At 40.6% G+C, this 19,427-nt stretch overlaps 1 protein-coding gene across 1 annotated transcript in view; it reads left to right on the top strand.

Annotated features, from left to right (window-relative positions):
• Positions 1 to 19,427, top strand: part of LOC124154265 — a 297,186-nt gene that overhangs the window by 84,335 nt on the left and 193,424 nt on the right. Inside the window, exon 2 of the mRNA XM_046527881.1 lies at positions 5,985 to 6,150. The gene's annotated coding sequence lies outside the window, so the exon portion shown is untranslated. The remainder of the gene's footprint in view (positions 1 to 5,984; positions 6,151 to 19,427) is intronic.

The raw sequence follows: 19,427 nt of genomic DNA, 5'->3' as shown, positions 1-19,427 counted from the left end.
TGTTTAAATCTTTTGAGCCAAGATTAATCGATTACCGATGATTTGATGAGAACTCAGGTGATATCTGCTCAAATCTGTGCTCCTATAAGTGTTTGCCTGATTATTTTCCGCCCGGAATTTTTCTCGAAGTGCGGTTTTTCCACGCACCCGAGGAAAGGCTGGATGTTTTGTATCGCGGCGTTTGGAGAGGGTGGATTCGGAATTGGGGAGTTGGTTGCGTGGGGAATGGCTTCAAAGGGCTGCGCATTTGTGATCTCGAGTGCGCGGGCATAATGCTTGCATTCATTCACTCTGCACCCGCCCCCTGGGAGAGGAATTAATATGGGTGCGCACGCGCGCGACGGCATTGGATGGAGAAAGCGGTGGACCAAGCGCTCATAAAAAAACGAAAAACGCGAGGCACAATACCGCAGATGAAAGAAGACGATAAGGAACGGAATGGAAATTTGGTGTAATTTAGAAGGGATAAAATGCTTCATTTTCGTTTTTGGAAGGTGTATTGAAGGTTTTACATTGGCCCTTCCTGCTTCCGATGGGTGAGAAAGGGGGTGAAAAATGCTTCAGTAAATCGCAAGCGAAAAAAAGAAAAAGTGAACAGATAAATACATTCTACAGATAAATACATCTTCAGGAGGTTTTACAGGTATCGATTCACTCACAAGATTGTCGATTTATAATAGAGTTCCTATTGGGACGACTTCAATGTAATCAAACAAAGTTTTCATGATCTTTGTTCAACTTTTTCTTTTGAGGGTACTTCATGCTCAACGAAGAGTACGTACTGAACAAGAAGAGTACAATGGAAACCACTACAAGCGGTTTTTTAGATCGTGAAGCATCTCAGTGTAATTGTATCGTAGACAACTGAGTAACTATAATTTCCATTCATCATAAACTTCAGAATAATACGGAACAATTAATGTGATCTCAGTGAGAATTTGACGATGCATAGAATTCGGTCTAGCTTTTCCTCTCATTCGTAGGCTTGCAATAATCTCGGCTTTGTTAAAAACACGTCTGTCTCCGCCCTTTGATATGCTCGGGAGTTAACGGAAGAGATACAAAGTAAACCACCTCGTTTTGAGGAGCATAAACCATACAATTTTAATTAGCAAAGATGGTGCCCTCAATAGTTCTACTCTTTATCGGGTCCACTTTTCATCGTTAACGGCATTTGAATGAAGTCGTTCCATGAGAAATGATCTTTTGAGGTAGTAGCGATCATGATCTTCATTCTATTTCGAAGAGGAAATATGAAATTGTAACAAACTATTTCCCGTTCACTTAAACGACATTCATTTAAATCCGTCCTAAAATTGGTTCTGTCGAGTGGGTACAGCGAGAGTAAAATATAGCAGATAAAAAGGATAAAGAAATCCTTTAAGCACGAGTCCATCAACTTTTAGCGATGAAAGGCCCTCCACGCTCAATATTTCTTCCAAATGGAAGCTAATTTTAATAGAAACGCGCCATAGAACTGTAACAATAGAATTATCAGATAAAAATCTAAAGAGTTATTAAATACTCTCATTATTTACGATGCAGTGTCATCGAGCCAGCAATAAGAGACGACAAAAAAAGGGTTAATAAAATGTGAATTGTATTTTAGATCTTTGTCGCCGTCCCAGACTGACGCATGAGAACATAGAAAAACCCCGAGCACGTGCACCTGGTAGCTCTGAAACCCTCAAATGGGAAACGGTATAAAGGAGAATGTCTCGTCTATGGAGGCCGAACTCTCAAAGTCTTGTAGGAGCACCTTCTGCTGATCTCATTCGATAACGTCGCTGTTGTCAACGAATAGAGGTTGCTTTAGGAGAGGAAGTTTTTTGGGGGTGGAAGACAACGGGATACACACCTCGCCGGGGACGTGGCTTGTATTTTTAAAGAAAGATTCTTTCATATTAATGAGACATACTAGATTCTATTTCATCTTAGCTCAGTCAATACCAAAATGCACTCTGGAACATGTTACCTAATTAACAGTCATGAAGAAACGAGACTTCCTCCGAAGAACGAAGTCTCGTTTCTTCAATGGCCAAACTTCCTAGGCAAGATTCGGAATTATCCTTTTAGAAAGGGAAAATAAATGCCGATAGATCCAATTAAACGCCTCATAATAAATTTCTGGGATAGCACTGTAGTCTACCGTATACTATATTCACTCGCGGCCCGCTAGTCGTTCCTCACTCGGAACGGGCATCACATTTGTCAGATCCGCGAGGTTTGCTTTCTTTTCTTCCACTAGAACGTCTTCTACTTTTATACAAGAAGCATTCTATCGGTCGGGTGCAATTTTCAGCAGTGAAATAGGCTCATCACGCTCCAACGATAGTAATGGCAGTGATACGTACACGTGCCGCCAAAAGAGAAGATAGCTTGGAAACGTAAACTGGAGACCAAACACTAACAATTAATCAAAGTTGGGGCTATGGTGCTGCAAAAATACGTCGCTTTTGTCTCTGAGTATGATAAAAAATAAAAAACGTACAGACAGTATAAATGTATATGCATTAGAGACGTAATGAGCGAATTTAAACCAGCCAGAGAAAAAAACAAAACAATTTTATCGTTGAATGCTGTAAGTGCTTCATGCTTTGAATGGCACATTTCACCAATGCTCGGAAAATTCATATTCTCAATCCCGCCACGGGTATAGTGCTGAAGTTTGCTGCTCTATAATCTGGGAACAACCGACATGACATTCATTATTCGCTTCATTTCACTTTATGCCTAAAGTTTTCACGACTTCACTTTGCACCGCAAATGGGGGCAAAAGGCGTTAAAGGTTGAAGGCGTCGTCTTCTTGCCAGTCACATAACTTATATTTACGTCTCATAGTACAATCTTATTGCCGGGATGTTGTCATGGTGAAGGATTTCACTGATCCTAATTTATGTTTGAATGATTTTTTTGTGACAACAATATTTATTTTGATTCCTGGCAATTTAAGTTGAGATAAATATATATTAAATTCACGATGATGTTACTTCGAATACCCCCTCGGATATTATTATACGAACACTCAAATACACCAGGGATCAATAGCGCATTCAGGTTTCCCGTATCACCTACTAGCAATAGATCAAATTCTACTTAGCTATTCATATTACAAATTCTTTTTCAGACTGCATGCTTTTGCAGAAATACTTCAACAAGTTATTAAGCCGATTGAAAACCAATATATGAGTAATTTTAACCCACTAAGCAGCAACACGAACAGTACTCTCCTTATTTCGCGCTCCGCTAAAATCATCCTCAATTCCCTACGGACGGGAGTATAGTCTCTGGGAAACAAGTTGTGGAAAACATGACGCCCGTGAATAAACTGAGTAATTAATTTGCGCGGGTCTGGGAATTTCGAGAGAATTCCCATGCAAATCCCAGACTGCTCCAAGATAAGAAGCGAAGGAGCTTATAACCGTCGAGGAGTGGGGTGAGGTGCGTGAGAGGTTAAGGGTGGGGGAGAGGAGGAGGAGGGGGGGTTGGGTAGGGGGGAGGGGGGGGGTTAGGGCACTCACCTACCACCCACTCGGGGAAGTCGAAGGGTCGGACTCTGAAAATGGATTCGTGCTTTAGACACGCACGCCCACCGGGACCCACTCACGCACCCCCCATCAACGAAATAACACATACACATGCATACATACATTCTCATACACACACACAGACGCACGTGTGCATGAGAGCACTAAAATAACAGCTCCACTGCTACTCGCACATAAAGTCACCATTGTGGAGTGGGAGAGGAAGTGAAGGTCGAGGACTCTGCCGATTATTATTCCTCTGTCAAGCCGCGAAAGAAAAGCCTTTGAAGCATGGTGTAGTCAGATCACCATCGCGTTCCAAGCCTTCCATTTGAGGTAATATTTTGGGCTCTGAGACGTATTTTCCTCTGCTACTCCCAAATGGCGCGCATTTATGAAAAAGAGGGGAAAGGAGGGGCGGGGTTTGGTGGCGTTGGAAGTGTTTTCTTGGATTTAAACTTTCGGTATCAACTTCCGCCATCGCCCCTGAAGTCTGCGATTAATGAGGAGAATGCCATTTGAAAGAGGAATTTCCACGAATAAGTTACTCACGCGGCACGGACATTCGATTAGATAAAGAGTACATTAAGATAGGCCGTAAGCTGATTCTGGGGAATTATTTCTCTCTTGGACTGCGAGAATGCTAGGTTAAAGCCGATTTAGATGTCCAACATCCCCTATCTAAATGCGTGAAAGCGATGTATTCATTTATTTACACCCAAATATGACCAAATAATTAGGAGTGGTATTTTCGTTAAATTAGTATCACGAAGAGACAATTCACGAGAGAGAAGTTAACTTTCCTTAACGATTGTTAATTTGGGTTGGAAATGATTGCGATATTAACATCACAATTTCGCCAAAATTGTGGAGTTAAACAACATATATTCTGGAATAGTGACGTTAAATAAATAATAACTGGAATTGCGCCGTAAAAATATACACTAAATAATGGAGTAAGTCATTACTTTTTGTGAAATTTCATTGAAAAAGTCTGATAAATCGTATATTTTCTTGTGAAAGACAAGTTCCTACTCTCGGTTGAATGTAATCCTTTGAAATTGAGCTACGAACTCCAACAAAACTGCACGCCGTTCACAATGAGCGACTTCCGGGATGAATCAGTTCATTTCTATACAGAATAATGAAAACGCCATAAAAAGCAGAAAAAGGAATAAAACAACGCGGAAAGCAATTCACCCGCATTTTTTCAATAAATTCTTTTCCGTATTTGACCTATCACTCCAACTTTTTTTTCCTTCGTTGTGTTTTGATTTCGCGTGAATATGAAAACGAGATTTTTGAAACCGGATTCTGAGAATGTCTGCGCGTCGCGCGCGTTGAATGAAAACTGCAAACATGAGCGAGCACCCCTTGGAGCGGCAGCTCTTTGCATTCCCTTCTCCTGTCGCGATAGACTTATACTCAGAATTCAGTCACTCAGCCGGAAGGCGTATTCGACACTTGCTGCTGTTGGCATTAATCTGCTATACATTCATCAACTTCTTTGTTGAGATTCAGCAGATGAACAGGAAGGCTAGGCCAGAAAAAACTCGCGTGATGAGACCGTCACTTAAGACTCTGGGTTCATGATGCAATCCTAAGTCACGGCTAATTCTACTTCATTTTCCCTGAGCGGAGCACAATGGTTTGAGATTCCGCGAAGAAAAGTCCATTTTTCGATATCGTTCGAAACAGATTTAAAAAAATACTTTAGTGAACCAAAATCATCATTTAGCTGAAAATGAAACATTATAGCTTCCTCCTATCCCCATTTTTCGAAATATACTTTTGTTAATGGCGGAATTTGGTTGAGTAAATGTCTCTCATATTTTAGCGGAATTTTACTTAGAAATTAAAATGCGTTTTTCTCAATTCTAAAAAGCTTTCTGAGTAACTTAATTTCAAATGACGTATGTAACTCATTGATTATGGTAGCAGGCCACCATGACTCTCAGGACAACGAGTGATAACATTATGATACAAATGTATTTTTTATTCCAAACTTTAAGAGATATTAAACAACCACGGCTTACAACCGCGTACTTATCTAATACAAAGTAAGGAAAACAGTATCCCATATCCTACACCGTGACTACTAACACTGCGATACCGCTGATTAGTCAAATCTTGTTATTTCCAAAAATTTCAAGGAAAGTAGCTTCGCAATTATTTGACGTAAATGCTTTTATATCTAAGTTAACAAAATCGCAATGTGCCGTCGATTCTGCCGCCAGGTTCTGAATTAGTAAAAGAAATATGTAGAGAACAATTAACGTTCCATTTTTAGATAGAAAAATGCTCTAATTATAATATGCTAACTATGCTTTGATTTTTGATACAAAATAGCAACTTCTGAACATTCAGCATTCACTTAATTCTAATGGCGCCTCAAATCACATAGTAGACAATTGTCGACTGTCATTATAATTATTACCTCACCGTTACATTTCCCAGGTTACCCAGGCAGATGAGCCGACCACCGGGGCATCAAAACACGGAGATTGTTGGTGACGCATGCAATTAAGCTCTGTGCGCCGTAAGGAGAATACCTCGAGTTGCGGTAATAGCGGGGAAAGGAGAAAATCTGTGTCAATCCGGGAGTGAGGGAGTAGTGTGAGAGGTAAGTGCGAGACATCCCAGATTTTGTTGTTCTTTTTATCCTCGGTTCCCTCCCAATTGTTTTCTTTGTTCTTTTATTTCCATTATACTCGTGGGATGGCCCTAATTTCGATGCGCGCCACTTTCCCAAATTAAAAGAGTTCCCGCTCACCTCGGAAGGTCTTCCGCGCTTTCCTTAATTTTAATGTCTTCAGACGCAGAGTGCAGCTGGAACGGAACCATCTGGTGGTAAGCATGCAGCGAAGTTTCGGGGACACCGATAACTCTTACATTAAAAGCACCAGATTATTTCGTTTTGTTAATTGCAATGTGTACAAAAAAATAAAAAAATATCTCGCGAAACATTTTCTCATTAATTTCAAAACGAAGTCGGGATTAAAAAATTGAAACCTTCTTTTTATAAATAGAGATTTTAAAATCAATTAGATATTCAGGTCTCATGGCTAAGAAAGATTTCATTAAAAACTAATTAAAACTAAAAACTAAAAGATGCATAAATTTTAAGTAAAAATTCGTATAAAACTGTAGAAAGGATAGAAAACATTTCCTTTACAGACTGAAAATTAATCCCAAGGCAATCAAATGTTCAAACCGGGAAAAGAAATAGAGTGGAAAGGTCTTTGGGAGAGGTTTATACGCATTGGTTTCCCACAGCGATTAAACTTGCGCGATGGCAGATATCTTTCTGGAGGAAGTTGGGTATATTCAAGGCAAGATTTATGATATCAGAAATCGACCATAAATAAGTGGAAAATCCTACAAAGACAAGAAAGTACCCAGGATGAAAACTAGGAAAGGGATGGGAAAGCCGTGGTCTTCCAAGATGTAACATTTTAACACAGAAAATGTTAATCAAACAAAAATTTTAAGAATATTATGACAGCGATTTATTATTTATAAAATATTTGCTTGAAAAAATAATAATTTTTATTTTAGCTCCATCTCTTAGGCCAATATCATTTTTCATCAAAAGAAAACCTTCGTTTTGGACTTAATTATTTCCGCTTCTGAGGGGGGAGGGTAGGGTGTTGCTTATTTTTTATTTTTTCTCGGATTTTTGATTTCTACCTCTTAAAATATGCTACTGGGTGCAGAATGGATATCCTAAAAATTTCAGCTCAACTGTTTAACATTTAGAGATCGCTCAAAGAGCATAAATGCAATAACATTAAATTTTCACAATTTTTTGAAGTAACATCATTTTCCGGGGTAACGCACGATTTTATGGCCCTCTTGGACCTAAATTCGCTCCATTTTTACGTCCGCTCAACAGTTTTCCAGGAATACAATACTCTACCGCGAGCTACAGCCGCGCGTCACACCCCTGACGGCGAGCTGGTCGCTCGCGGGCCGCATTCACGGTCAACTGATCACGGCATTACGCCCCCCTCGTGCCTTCTCTAAAGAGAGTCCGTGGAAGAAAGGAGGAGTTACCTAAAAACCTGTATGGTTTTACATTGTTATATATAAATTCTGGAGACTTTTTCGTTGAGATGAATTCGTAGAATAGAATGAATTAATGAAACCATTAAGAATGATGTTTAGAGACAACTGTGTATGTTTTCTTACCCAAGTTTGCGTGTTTTACATTTTCTTTAACCTCATCGCAGCCGGATTTTGAATGGCGTAGAGTAAATTTTCGAAGTCGAAACGCTATTGATAAATACAATGTTGTTTATCGCGCGCAAGTCTAGTGAAGTATTCCTCATCGGCGTCCCTATAACAGCTATCGCTGCTTGTTTCGTAAAAAATAAGCTGACTTTGATTCGCGAAGTGCTGCAGTTGTTCTATCACCACCACTTAACCCTGAAAAAAGGATTGTATGCAAATACGAGACTAACGATGATGTCCGTGGTCCCATTCCGGAGTATTATTTCGAGAATTCAAATAATTCAAGAAATACGGGAAATATATTGAATAGAGGCACAGTGTGCAGTGAGCTGTTAAAATTCAAGATTTATTTTTGGCGGCGATCTACGAAACAGCTAAAGAATGAGATGGAATTGAATGAATAATTGGATCAGTTCTTTGATATTGCCGCGGTAAATGCTCTGGAAGTTATTCAAAACGATATGGATAAAGTGCTCTTGAAATTACAGAGACGACCGGGACACCTACTTCAAAAGATCCTAATCTTATAGAGAGAGAGTTTTCAAAATATTTTTCTTTCTGAAAAACTTCCATACATTTATTAGTTTTGAGTTTCTGCTTGCACCAACAAAACTAATCACCCAAATCATAGACATATATATTATGCGCATAATATGAAATGCATTGTAAACTGGCTGGTTGGGGTGAACTTGGCTTACCGGGACAACTATAAAGCGCCTTTGGCTTGCCAAATAATGAGATCCTTAACGAAGCACTTAATAGAGAGAGAGGCGGCAGAGAAGTCGGCGCGACGATTAGAGAGGAAGAGAAGATATGACGAGTATCGCAGCAAGTCTGAATTAAAGAGTACACAGAAAACCATGTAGGCCTTGTGAAACTAAATTGCTATCGATTCCCTTTTCATGTTATTACATTGCTGCTAATGATACGTCATTCTTTTAAGAAATGTTGATATTTTAATCTTAACTAGTGAGGATGTTTCTGAAACGAATTCTATTGATGATAAGCCAACGGAGTTGTCAAGTAAAAGATAGATTGTTGGGAAAATCCTCATTACACCCCAAATTGCACTGATCTTTGATGCCTTGTGCATTAGCGCGAGATGAGCAGCAATAATTCTTGCTGCTACTATGTTGTAGTAACAGGGGTTACTGTCTACTAAAGGAAATATTTACTAATTCGTTGAATCAAGTAATTAAAAATTATTTTGCATATTACGTCATTAGGTGGTTCTATAAATCTCATGGCTGATTGATGAAATAAAAACAACATGAAAGATTCCATAACTCACCGGAATTGCTAGTGGCCGGGCCGGGCCACTGCTGAGATTGTTCACGACTGCGTTGAATAATGGAGATTAGCGAACATAAAAAAGCATTTTCAATTGATTCAACAAGCGTAAATAGAGGTAACTAACTGTTTTCATATCTAAGGTTCTCGGTCTTATCATTTTTTTTGGGGGGGATTTTAAACCTGAGAATTTCCTTTTTTTTCATATGTTAGGTTCAAAGAACAGTGATGTAGTTAATTTAAAGGACAAACTACAGCAAACACTCGGTATGAAAAACGCCAACATAGTATATGACTCCTCCTTTCTTCCGCAGACTTTCGCTAGGGAAGGCGCGAGGGGCGTAAGGCAATGACGGTCGCTGTCCGTGAATGCGGCTCGCGAGCGACCAACTCGCCGTCAGGGGTGTGACGCGCGGCTGTAGCTCGCGGTAGAGTATTGTATTCCTGGAAAACTGTTGAGCGGACGTAAAAATGGAGCGAATTTAGGATCAAGAGGGCCATAAAATCGTGCGTTACCCCGGAAAATGATGTTACTTCAAAAAATTGTGAAAATTTAATGTTATTGCATTTATGCTCTTTGAGCGACCTCTAAATGTTAAACAATTGAGCTGAAATTTTTAGGATATCCATTCTGCACCCAGTAGCATATTTTAAGAGGTAGAAATCAAAAATCCGAGAAAAAATAAAAAAATAAGCAACACCCTAGGGGAGGGGCGAGCTGCCCCTCCATGGGTACGCCCATGTACAAATAAACATCGAATAGTACTCGTAGTGTACCAGCGTGTAACACGATAGAAATCCATGCGAACCGTTTAACGGAAAATCATGAATCATTTTCTCGTGAACCAAAATTACCTACATTGGAAAACTAAAATCTATGACGGAAAATGCGACCTCGATGGAGAATAAGGGCTGTGTGCATGAATTGCATGGATATGCAGAGTTGTGGTTTACGGTTGAAGGGACAGACTGCTAGTGAAGCGGCGTCGTAGTGGTATTGGGACTACATATCCCCAAGGGTGGCCGTGACAATGGACAATCGTGGCGATATTCCCTTTCGAAGTCGGGATTGCGGTGGGATTATGCATAGTTAAATTACTTATAAGTTCACCATATCAGCACTAGAACGGCCGCGGGGATCAATTTGGTCCTTTTCCGATTTGAGATTAATGCCATTCGAAGACTCGAAGATTAATGCCAGAAGAAGAAGGTGGGTCTTGGGAGTATTTTTTTCGTGACTATTTATCAATTTGTATTTCATGTGTGAACATAAAAGTAGAAACATCAATTCAAATCACTACTAAGTATAGAAATATCAAATTTACCTATTACCGACGCTGAGATCAAATTACTCCCTCTAAGAGAAAGGCTATTTAAAAAAATGTAAGGTTCTTCTTTGACGTAATTTTTGACACAGATAAAACTTTTTGGTTTGTGAAATTGTACCGCAAGAAAATAATTGTTACTTCGTACGTTGCAAATGGATATATGTATGAGCAGCCAATTTAGAGGGGATCAATTGGAGCGCTAGGGCCGTTGAAGGGGGTAGACCAAGTCCAGTCGTTCTAGCATTAAATTCCGTCGCAGTCATACTGATGGATATCCGATGCAGCGTACTAGAATGAATCTCAGACAATTGAAAAACACTCACGTTCTTTGACTTCGGCCAGCTTCTTTAGGCAATGGCAAAATTTTGAGAAAAAGAAGCTAAGTTTGTAAGTATATTTGAGTTCAAAATATCTGGTATATTTCGATGAGGAATGAATTACCACCAGCCCATCAGTCAGGCGTGAAATAATAATTTTATGACTTTGATTTGATACTTGAGCATATCCATGGTGAGACTGAGGGCGATTCTCAATTCGATTTCCATTGAAAATATAGGTATCGATATCGGGAATTATTGAGAATAAATATTGCGATTTTGTTTCCTGAATTCTCACTTTGTGTACAATAACGTCAATTTGATCATCTAATAAGTAAAAAAATCATTCCAGAGGCACCGGTTCTCGGTTACTGTCCTTTTTTGCACTAAAATACGGTAAATTTAAAATTGATTAAGACAATTTGTTTGCCTGAATGCTAATACTTTCTATGATAACATCTAATTAGCTTCTATTAATATCGTCGACGGATTAACAATCATTAATGAAGCGTGTTAAAGAGCTAAGTAGGGGACGGGAGCCGAGAGCCGATATCTTTTGGACGGATGATGTTTTTTCGAGTTACATTATCTATTGATCTATTGCATCGTTGATAATCTTAGAATTCAGGAAAAAAATGTCTTTATCTTTTATTAGTTAGAGGGGAGCGCAGAGCCCACTAGGCATTACTTAAAGCACGCAAGGCTTCTTAACTCATCATGAAAAGTTACTCAATGACAGAAATACTTTTGCATGGTCCTTTAATTTTGTTATTAACCCCTAGATTTCGACAACTTACGTAATTTTCAAGGTGACATTTTTATTCGAAATCTTGGTCGGTTGACATTTGAATTCTGTAAACCAGAAACGCAAAAAAAAAAACAAACGCAGAAAGGATGCTCGGGTTTTCCACCGCGTAATTGGCTCCAGGTTTCGAAGAACGTTTCAAAGAACGACTTGTTGCTCCTCTTCAGGGGATCTTCGAATGCCGTCTCTCCCCTAATTCTAGCACTAGCGCACAAAATTTTAAAATCCTTAGTTTTTGTTTGCTCTGATCGACAATTATGTCGGCAGGCACATGAATTGACTTTGCTGGCAGAATGTCTCGGAGGAGTTGGTGGTAAATCCTCAAGGTGAACAATGTTACAACGATTTTCAATCGCACAGAAACAATGCTGAAATGGAGAACTCTTGAATCGCACAGTGCCCCATTTCTGGCGATCCGTCTTCCTCGTAGAAAGCGCCGATAGGCTAATTGTGTCGGCTGTGCTTCATTCCGCATTGTGTACGCAAAGGACGATCTTCGCCCTCACCTATCTCAACCATCTCCGCCCGAGTAGAATCACGAAGGTGTAGAAGTTCTTCAACAGAATCTATTTTTAAGTATTTAATTAACTATTACGAAGCAGGGTGTTTCATTACTGGCCTCGGTAACTACAAGCTCTTCTATAGGAGGATAGAATGGGTAAAGGCAAGGTGACATGATGGTGCAAAGCAGAGGCACTGCAATGAACTTTTCTCTGGGGTGGTCGGGACAATCGGAGAGGGGCAAGGGGGAGGGTGATATTCTCTTCTTCAGTGTCAGGATGGGATTGAGTGCATGTGTGGCGGGCCACGGAAGTGAGCGCGGGTGTTGGTGGGTGGGGATTTGTCGTCGGTGATGAGCGGGAAAGGTTTTGACGCGTGTGCAGCATGGAGGGCGGCTCCTGAACATCACCCTTACACGATCTATCCATTTTATTAAAGATCCAACCATTAAAGAATAATGATATCAAAATCATTGTACTTAAACACTACAATTCGAAAGCTCTCCATCACTGCTGCTTCTCCACTGCTGTCATAGTTTATGCCTTACCAGCTCAAAGAAGCGTGCTCCAAATAAAAGTCCTTTCAGCGCTCACATTTTCAGTTCTTAGGGGACTCCTGTTTTAGAGGAAAGCCCTCTTCGCATTGGCTACTCCACCGAATATTTCCTCCTTCTTCCCAAGTAGTTGAACTTCTTCACCTTCTCAAGTTTATGGCTTCCTAGTTTCAGGACTGCATTTAATGGATGCAGACGTTTCCCATAAAAAGGAGGGACACGAAAACAAACGCCATCGCCTAAGTCAGCCAATCAGACCCATCGCGTGGTGTAGGTTTTTGCCATTTCCATCTTTGTCCCAGAATGCGTAGAAGCCGATGCGCACTCTTGTAAACATGTTTCCTGTGCGGGTGAACGCCATCCTCGTCTTTCCTAGACTGCTTCGCTCTAGGAGGGTTGGGCGACGCTTGAATCGATGGTAGGGGAATATGCATTGAGAGGGGTGCATAGAGATTGGATGAGAATGCACTCTCGCCCCCTGTTCGGGAGGCCATCTATCTCAGGATTCATTCTTTGAAGCCGCTTTTCATGGATTCGACACGGCCTTTGGATATACCCTCACGACGCTTTGTGCTCCGAAAGAGCAAATAGGCCAGTGACTAGTCGCGTGGGAGTGCTTGGGGGGCGTCAGAGGAAGGCGGAGTGCGGTCGACCGATAGCGGTAAATTATTGCCGCAAACATTGGGCGTGGGGCTGAAACATCCAGAGATGCGGCTTCATTAAATGCGCGCGCCAAACATTTGTCGGGATAAAAGGATATGGCCGAGAAAATAGGATTATTTTCCCATCATGCCCACTGATGTAGCCATGTGAAAGTTTTAAAAAATCCATTACAATACGACTGAGGTTACCGAGTTGGTGATTCATATTAAAGGAAGCTTTTGGGAATTTCTCTGTTTGCGTTACTCTTCATTTTTGTGGTAACCTCTCCTTTGAAGACGCCAAACGCTGGCTGGAGGAGCAGTCAGTCGTAAGATTACGAGGAATACATGACAGCCTCTCCGATTCAGTAATTGATGACTTACTTGCTGTTTCTGCCATTACTATACAAAATCACATACCATGCATCTCACAGGTCTCTCTCTACTGCATAAGTTTGCCGAAAATACGAGGACTTCAATTTCACAACAAATACTTGATAGCATTCAATTCATTCACAACCAAAAATTCATTTTGAAAAATGACTTTTTTGAATAAAATATACATATTATTCCATATTGCATGTATTTTTAGTCCTTTCCTTTTAATTTTGCTAAATACGGAAAACATGAAATAAAAACTATTAATGGTTTAAGCTATAATACACCTAACTCAATTGACTGCGACCCTGCACGAGAAATTGAAAAAATAAGAGGAAAACAATCATAAAAGTAATTAGTAATAATGAAAATTATAATGAAATGCATGAGACTGAATATTGAATACGTAAATAACTGTTTTTCGTGTAACATTTTCTGACAAGAACATGCATTAAAGCACTGCATGGACAAAATTTTAACGCTATTATTTCTCTCATTAAATTTCAAACTCTGACAAATGTCAAATGACATTTTCAATTTCTAATGTCATTAGAACTTGACAATTGAATTTGAAAACCTAAATACGACATGATGACATTCTTACGCATATGTATCACTCCTGAGGTATAATAGTCCCCCAATCTAGAGTGAGGACTACTGGGAAGGGAATATTGGTCAGGAAAGACAATTGCGCGATAGTGAAGGATGAATTAATTTGAAAATCCTAATTTGCAGGACGTAATATTACAGTGAGCTGCAGTGGAGATTGGTCCATTGAGAGGAGAGGTGGGGAAGAAGGCCTCGGATTGCGGGGAAGGACCATTCACAGAATTCAAAAGATTGCGTTAATCGGATTTTCCCTTACTTCTGTTCTCCCCGGTTTCTCATTACTGAGTTTAATGTATTCAAAACGCTGCGAGAGGGCCTTGAAATCGTCCCTCTCTCTCTGAAGAAGGAAGCACTGCCGAATCTCTTCTTGACCGAGGTTCGCTTGTGTAACTTTCTCCGCGAGAAAATTAATTTGAAAAAAAATCAGATGAAGGAAAAATGCTATTCCCTAACATAAACTCGTGAAAATATATTTTAAAAATAGGCATGCTCGTAAAATGAAAAGTAAATTTGAAATCCATTTCTATAAAAAAGTCGAATGTTTTGATGATCAATTTCTCGCTAAAGGAAAAAAAAAACTTCCAAGCTCTGGTCGTATGGCTATCAGTAACATAAGAAAAACAGTCAATCAACGTAGAAGCGTTGATTTTAATTACTGCGCAAAAAAGAACGTCTTTTATACTGTAATCCAAGTTAAAAAAAGTCTGTGAGCATTTAGGATATTTCTCATCAAGGCCAATCGCAAGCACATTTTATGCACCAACTACACAATAGCTGCATGCTTTAACGTTCCCTTTAATACAAAGACGGTTTAAAAATCTCGCAGGCACAGTAAATCATTAAAGATTTCATAGTATTGGAAAATCTATTTACATCGGTTTTTAAACCTGAACAATGCTTAAACAAATATTAAAATAGATGAGCTTCGAACGCAAAATATTTTCCTCTATTTTTGTTACATTGTTAACAATGGGATCGTAATCAGATAAATACAGTTGAACATCGCGAAATGAAGTATACTTAAACAAAGATAATGCGAGTTTCAGCAATTTTGCCTAAAGACGATTATATATATTAAAGCGAATGCACATTTCCCTGAAACAGCAGTATTGGTACGCTTTGGCTTTCATGACGTCATCAAGTCGTAATATTTTAATTTTCATCCACAAAGTGCCATTCGTTCATTCAGTGATTCAACCCGAAGGTTGATTTCGGTGGGAGAGGCCAGAGCTCACCCCGAACTAAGTCACAGGCGCGTGATAATCAGCTCTTTAAGGTAGAGGGGCAAGTTCCTTTCCATGGCCCACCTAACGCCACCTGTCTTTAAACTTGGCGGAAGGTTTTTGGAAGGCTAACCCGGGAATTGAACGCGGGAATCTTTGATCAGGAAGCAAGTGCCTCTCCAACTAGGCTACCACGCTTCTCCGGAAATATTAGGTAAACAGAAATAGTGAGAAGAAAATAGTTATTTACTTCGGGTGTAAAGATTTAGAATATTATAATAGTTGACCGAAGTATACTACATATATGGAAAGAGGGATGTTTAGGGTTCAAATAAAACTCTGGAAGTGTTCACTCACGATGGCATTGACGTTCGAAGGTTAGGATGAGGGGAGGTGTGTAGAGGGGGTAATGGAAGGTGAGGGAAAGAAGCGAGGGAGTGAAAAAAATTGATGAGTTGGCCCTGAGGGGCGTGAGAGAGTGAATTCACCAACAGCACGACCATTCGTCGAGAGAAAGGGAAAAAGAGAGAGCTCCCTTCCTTCCTTACGTAGGCACGATCTTTTTTCTCCTCCGAGAAGGTCCGAAAAAATAACGAATGTGTTTATTTTATGGATTTTTCGGAGGATGGGGAAAGAGGGAAATGATCACGTAAGTAAAGAGGGAGGGGGTGGTGGCGAAAAGGAGGGGGAGAGAGGAAGAGAGAGAGGTTCGAAACGGAACGGGGAGAATGAATGTGCTGAAAGGTCATGAAACGGGTTGAGGCCTCTCTTTGCGTCTCATGCCCGCTGACTAAGTTTTATTTCATGAATTTTTTCTTTTCTTTTTGTCCCTCCCAGTGGACGTCAGAGAGGTAGTCGACCCGCGCGGGAGAGAGGTAGAGAGAATGATGAAAAGGAGGATGGAGTGGATGTGTGTGTTGAGACGACGAAGGGTTGGAAGAGGGTGAAAAGGGTTAGGGAGGGGAGGGGGCAATTGCACTGGAATTGGTGGAAAAGGAGGGATTTGAAGAAAAAATGAAAAAGGCGCGTTAATCGATCCTTGTTGTTGCGAGGGAGAGCAGTTTCTAAGCATTGGCGGCAGTGGGCGTCGTCAGGCAAGGCGATGGGCTACTGTTGGCGTGCTGCTAGGGCTGGTGGGTGGGAGGGGTAGGTCGGCGGCTGTGGGGACAAAAGTGGGGTGCGAAGGTCGGGCGATGTGAATGTGGTTGAAGAGTTGCCCCTCGGGGCACATGACGAGGATAAGGCCCATCCATCCCACGAAATATACCTACCATTAATTATATATATCAGTTTTTAAAAAAAATTTGGGCTTTTTGCCGGGACAACGAAGAATTTAACATAAAATTAATATGATAGATTATAAAATTTGAGAACAACGAAAATTTATGCTGGAAAGAGTTGTTTCCGTAAATTTGGAATTTATGCGGTATCATAAGTAAATTAAACTGAAAAAAGGTTTAGTTTTTTTAGACTAGTAAATTACTGAATTTACAAAAACATATATTAATTTAGAGAATTATTTTTCAGCGGAAAAATGTCGAAAATACTAAAAATTTAAGTACATATATAATAATTATTTATTTATTTACTCCTGCATTTTGATTTCACAGCTGAATAACGAAGATAACAAAGAGAAGGAGATTTCGGTGGTCTCCAAGGTCATTGGACCAGAATTGAGCCACCATCAAATAACAAAAATGTATGCCAATAAAATAAAATAATGATGCAGTAAATAATAAGTATGCACAACTGCTATTTATTATAAAGTTTTCATTCGTCGGTGAAAATTGAGGAAACTTTGATTGAAGATTATTTTTAATTAAAATAAAATTCAGCTCAAATATTTCATGGTTAATATATTTAAATATTTTTGAAAAAAATAATGACTTTTTGTCCAATTTTGTCACTGATATTGTGGAGGTGGATTTTCTCTGCTCCTCTAAAGTATTGAAATCAGCGATATAGGTATTGCGCTTCCCCCTATTTGCGCCCTTGCAGTGACTAAGCCATTGGTGGGGATGACGCGCGTGGTTGCGGGCAGTGGGGGTGGGTGGTGAATAAGTGATGAGGACTGCCCCGTTGTGAGGAGGGGGAGGGAATGGATCCCATGCGCCCTTTAGCGCTCTGCTTCAACACAGGACAAGACGAGGACGGGAATCTCCACATTCCATGTGATAAACATTTTTCTATCACTCCATGGTAATCGTGAAGTAGTGCGCATTTTCGTCGCTCTCGCAATCAGGCCTTCGAATATGAAAATCAGTAATTATGTTCGGATTCGATGCGAAGCCGTAAAACGTACGGCTTTTAAGGCCGAGTGAGAAAAGCTCGGATTTATCGATTATAGTTATCACTTGCGTAGGCGCTGTTTGTAGATTCTATTCATATTCGGTGTTTTTTTCTGTCCGCAATAGATTTATCAGGTCGTTATGAATCCACTGTACTACTGTGGATCGGAAATTGCAAGCCATGGTGTTGGGAATGTCGCTTCGGCAAAGTGATGGTCGCGGCAGGTGCGAAGGCAGAAAGGTCGTGTCGTGATAAGGGCGCGCTGAGCTGGAATCGCGCGATCATTTTTCTCCGTCCGTTCCAAGGCCAGCCCTCCATTGGAAGCACAAACGGTCGCTTAAAAATAATAACCGTCAGCGGCAAAACATTTCGGTACGGTTCCAATGACAGCGGCTCTATCGCTTTTTACATCACTGAGCACGTCTGTTTTTCCGTCCTTGATACCGTCATTAAGCCAAATCACGTCAGCAAAGAGCAATTGTCACGCCATGTTCGCTCTTAAACGAACAAAAGTTCTAAACTGAGAAAATAATGCAGAAAAGAACAGCGACTGTGATAAAAGAACGGTTGGTTGGCGAAAATGACAGGGTAATTGCTCTGCGGAACATTTTCACGTTTTCCCAGGAGGGTTAATCAGGAAGTTACTATTTAAAATTTACGTGACTGAAATTGGGAAGACAAAAGTCGAAATATCACATTTACGGTCATAGGATGGATATCATCGGAGCATCATCTCAGAATGACAAAAAAACAAATCATTGGATACGGGCAAAACATGCGCAGATGCGATGATGGAGAATTGAGAAGACTTTCCGTGAGCAGAGGGGTAGGGGGTTGGAGGGGATGGGCGCGGAAGTGCAGGGAGGGAGGGGGGGAAGCCCTCCCCCTCGACCGGACTCGCTCAGATGGAGGGGATGCAAAACCCTCGATAGAGCGCTTTTGTTTCGTTCCCCAACAGAAGAAGAGAGTCAGGCGAAGAGAGTGAGCTTCGTTTCCGCAATTGCCCGCCCGCCTGCAAAACTAAACGCAGAACGCCACGGCTACGAACAGTCCTGATATTGTTTTTTCGTACTCCCGTCTCGATCGCTCCTCTTCATTTCCTGATCGAGTTATTTTCGGAGGCCTAGAGTTGTAGATGGAGGCATCGCGGAAACTTAAGCGGAGCAGATTCCTTGAGGTCCCTCGCATCTGTTAATGGGAGCATAGCGTCGAGAAGTTGAGATAAAGACATCGGAAATGGAGGGAGGAGGGCGCGCACTGAATAATTCAAGTGTGCCATTGCGATTCGGTCCATCGGATGAGAGGAGTCGAACGGCGTTAAAATTGATGAAACGAAGAGAGGTTGGGAGTGAATGAATGCTGCGTGTGAACAGAAAGGCTGTGAAAGAGAATGGGACGGGGAGAAGTGTGGAGTAACCCTCGGACTCCTCACCCTCGTGACCCCAATCACCAATCAATCCCATTTAAAATGCTCCGTTTTAATACGCCTATTGAAAATAAAACCTCTTCTGGGCACTCTATTAATTTTTTTATACCTTTCCGAGATTTAACAATTTTTTCTCAATTTTTATCTTACTATTCGTTTATGATAGATGAGCTGTGGGGTGAGGGAAACAGGGAGAGCCTGGCCTCATTCGTCCGAGATAAAATAAAACAATAAATTACCATTAATGGCTCATTTTTATGCAATGGTTGCTTAGCTAATTACACTGCCTCAACAGTTCTCTTATTAG

The sequence above is a fragment of the Ischnura elegans genome, chromosome 1 (assembly GCF_921293095.1).
Source record: "Ischnura elegans chromosome 1, ioIscEleg1.1, whole genome shotgun sequence".
NCBI lineage: Eukaryota > Metazoa > Arthropoda > Insecta > Odonata > Coenagrionidae > Ischnura > Ischnura elegans.
This window is presented reverse-complemented; position numbering and strand designations above follow the sequence as displayed.